We start from the raw sequence: 4311 nt of genomic DNA on the forward strand, positions 1-4311 counted from the left end.
CCGGCCCCCGGCCCCTGCCGCGCGCTCCCCCGCGCAGCCCGGCTCCTCTCAGGCGCAGCGACTCCCTCCCGTGACGTCACGGCCATTGCCGGCGCGCGCCCCCCCCGCTTTATTATAAACCCTGGGTTTTTTTCGCCGTGCAACGCGAGCCCCCATTGGTGGCCTGCGCGGCGGAGGCCGACGCCAAGAAGCCGGCAGCCAATGAGCTCCGGGGACCGGGGACCTTGTCAGCTTTTGCGCTGGGCTGCTCTTTTTTAGCATCGCCAGGATTCCTTCCCCAGTCCGGGGCTGAGCGCAGTTGCCAGCATCACCGCCACCATCACAATAGTAATAGTAATCATAATCATAGTAGTAATCATAATAGTGATGATGATGATGCTGTGCCCTGTGTCAAGAGCTGGGGAGGAAAAAACGCAGCGGTGCTGCCTCTGCCTATTATTTTAAGGGGGGCGCTGGGGTAATGGAGGGCGGGGCAGGTGGGGGAAGCCGGGCAGCATGGAAATGAGACGCAGCTGCCCAGCCCGCTCCGTCCATCTCGCATAGGTGGAGAAACGGAACTGCACATAAGCCAAGGAGACCATCAAGCACGAACTTTCCAAGACCTGCTTGGCCCTCCGCCTGCCCGGCCCGGGGGAGCCTGGTAGCCCGGTTTCCAGGGCACGCCGGGCTTTGCCTTTCTGCAGGAGGAAATGGAGGGCTCCAGCTCGGAGCTGAGCTCTCCGGGGGAAGAGAATTTAAGAGGAGAGGGAAGCCTGTCAGAGGGCGAGAAGGAGCCAGTGCAGCACCCAAGGTGGGCAGGCAGGCAGGCAGGCAGGCAGGCGAGGGAGCCAGAGGCGTAAGCGACCGCCGAGGCTGGGGACTGGCTTCCCTTGTGCGGGGCTCTGCTTGAATTCATTAGCCCGCGCGCGCTCCCGTTCTGGTTCCTCCTCGTCTGAGCAGCTCAGTCGGAAGGGGAATGGTTACTGTCGATCCGCCTGGGACCGCAGGAAATTATTCCACTGATTCTTTGGAGAGTATCAACTTGTGTTAATTTCTCTAGGACGACTCCAACCTGTCTCTTGTTGAATGTCAGAGTAATGGGAACTGCCAGTGACAAGACGTCGTATTACTCCTGATTAAGTACCGTGTCAACCTAATTAGCAGAGTAATTATAAGGTGCTAATGAATGATTCAAAGTTCTCTGAGTTACATTTTATTTCGAATTACCATCGTAAGGACCCCATGAATCTGAGGTACACCGGGCTGGCATCGCTGCCATGTCAGTCTAAAAGAATATATTTCTTAACCCATCAAATGGCAGCGAAAAGCCTCTGAGCTTTTTTTTCCCCTTCTTTCCTTAAGCTGCATTAATTAAACAACCGTAAAGCGGGCAAAGGAAAATATCTTTTTAAAATGACATCCAAGCATCTCGATGATCTGCCCTCCCCTCCTGCAGAAAAAAACAATGCCGAGCTGATAGACTGGAATGGACGGGATTGACAAAAATGTAACCGGGGGATGTGCGGGGGCGGGGGCCGCTGAGGAGGCGTGTGTGTGTCGGCTGTGCCCGGGCAGATGGAAAGAGATACGGGAAAATAATAGGGGGAGGTAAAACAGGATTAGCTCAGGCAAGATATTTAGAGGCGTAATGCTCGGTGATCGCAATAGATAATGCGCTAGAGGAGAGGTATTCACGCTAAAACTGGTATAGTTCAATAGTTCAGGAGAAAACCACAGGGGAAAAAAGGGAAAAAGAAAATGGGTAAATAAAGTACCTGAGTCAGGGCTGAGATAATCTCCTCTGCGGACAGGTGTCTATAGAGAGCTTCCTTTTGGTAGGAACACAAAAAGGCTTCGCTGTGATGGCTCTTAACGCTTAGCTGAAAGCATCCTCCTGCCTTGACTTCCCCGTCCCAGCAAACCCCCCTGTAACAATCTCTTGCCATAGGTCAAGCTGAGACTCATTGTAGTTATTGATGGATTGCCGGGTTAGGCAGGAAGCAGCCTGAAAAAGGTCGCTATTTTTTTAATGATAGTTTATTTAAGCATGAAAATTCCTGCCTAATGCTACTGAGATAATTAATCCTAGGTGCAGAGATGCAGCAGTCACTTCTCCCCTCTGTACACAGCGACTGGCATTTACTATAAACTGCCGAAAAAATGTCACTGGATGGCAGTGATGACACTAGCTAGGATTCTTTGTCAAATTTATACTAAAAAAAAAAAAAGATTCAGGGCATTATTTTTACTGAGCGAAGCCATCAGCATTCCGCTGTGCTGGGTTTCCTAAAGAAATACCCGCATTAAAAGTTGGAGGAAGATTGGTTTCACAGGGGAAAACACATAAAATCCGAGTCTGAGTGATAGCACCACATAAATCAATTATTCCAAATCCTTTATAAATAATTCATTTAAGATTGTTTTTGTTTTGTTTATACGCCTAAAATGACTGAAAAGTCAAAACCGCCCATAGCACAGCTTGTGTTGTGTGGTTAGAAATGTTATCGACTAGTAATATTTAACTACATTGGCAAAGAAATCAGCAATTTGATCCAGTGGAGGAGGATATGTAGGGCGAAAGTATTTGTTCTGCTAAAGTATTCCAGCCATGCCAACATTTACATCTGTCCGCTTCCAAACAACGTATGGAGGGCATCATGATTCTCACAATACTTATTAATTACATTATTTTTGTGCGCGTGAAAAAGGGAAGCCGTGATTCAAACGGCATTTCAGGAGCCCTCATTTAGCTGAGGCTTCTGTAAATATATATCTCAAAAGAAAAATAAGGCAGCCCAAGGTGTAATTCCTGGCTTTGATATTAACCAGAGGCTTGTACTCGAGACTTAAATTCGACATCTGACCATTCATCGCTCACAGGTAAGCCTGAAATACATCGTGCATAGGTACAGGACGGAACCTTCATTTGGGGCAATACCTTCTTTATTCTTGCACCAACTCGTTCTTTTTAAAATACCCATTTTAAAATATATATAATCGAAGAGCAGCTGCTCTGAAGGAAGCCTGATTTCAAACGCAGTGCACTTCACCTCGCCGCCCTTGTGTCCGACCAGCCTCCTCTGTTCCCAGGACTCCCGGGGTGTCTCCTGGAGCGCTGGCCGGGCCTTGATCTTGGTTCACTTCATTTTAAGCCCAGAGCCTATTTCTTGCGGTTTTCTTCAAGCGTCAAAATAGACGAACCGCCTCCTGCCTCATCGGCATTTGGGACCTTTCCGTGCTAGAGCAAAAGCTTTTGCATTGCCAGCTACCGATCTGCTCTAGAGACACAGAGAGAGCTGTCCAGTCCCTAGTCCTAAACGGCCTCAAACGTTCAGTCTGTTTTTATTGCACCTCCTCGGCCAGCGCAACCCATTTCCTTGTTGACCTAGCCTGGCTTTCGCATCTCCCCTATTTAGTCTTGATGTTTGGGGTTTGTTTGGGGTTGGGGTTTTGTTCCGACGCGGCAGCAACGTGGTTTTGAAAAGAGTAGAGCTGCGAAGGACAACAGCCATCTGTTCCCACGGCAGGCTCGTGGTGCGGTGTCTGCTCCCTAGACATGTTTCACGGAGACGTTCCCTAATCAGGGTCCAGCCCCTGCAGACAGGGAGCGGGGCGGGGGTGCTGCAATGCCGCCCTTGCCCGCTGGGCGGCGATAGGGGTCACCTCCAGGCGCCCATTGTCTCCGGGAGCCCTGGGCCCCGGGGATAGACTGTGCGCGCTTGGAGCGGGGCTTTGCTGCTGTCGCTTACGTCCCCCTTGGCAGGCGGCAGCAGAGCGGGCTTTCTTTAGACAAGCGAAGACATCGGTCGGTATTTGCACCTTGCAGGCATGCAAAGCGGGGCGCCTCGTCGGAGTAAAAAAGGAGAAAGGAAAGGGCTGGAGAAGGCAGACCCAAAGCAGGACCCCGAGCCGCGTCCCGAAGCCCCCCGCACCGAGGACGGGCTGCCGCCGCCCCGCCTGCCCTGCCCGAGGAGCGTATCCTAACTGCCCCTCGGGGAGTGGGTGAGCCGAGATAAGATGTTCCACTGCAGTAATCCTTTAACCAACAATGCGCTCCCCCGTCTCAGGCTCCGGCTTTAGGGCTTAAAGCCGCTCAGCGAAGAGTTAACACTGGGGGGTGGGGGGCAGCACTTTCACGGCCTTCCCTGTCTCGGGCACGTTGCTGACACGCGCGGGAGCAGCACCCCGGGCAAACTCCTCTTGTTTCTAACCCTAGGGCCGCTCAGAGCCGTGCCAACCCGCTCCTACACGAAGGCGGCTAGTCCGGATCCGGGACCGAGCAGACAGCGCGACCCAGGCGGGTTATGCGGGGCTCCAGCACAAGCCCCGAGT

The sequence above is a fragment of the Alligator sinensis genome, unplaced genomic scaffold (genome assembly GCF_000455745.1).
Source record: "Alligator sinensis unplaced genomic scaffold, ASM45574v1 scaffold199_1, whole genome shotgun sequence".
NCBI lineage: Eukaryota > Metazoa > Chordata > Crocodylia > Alligatoridae > Alligator > Alligator sinensis.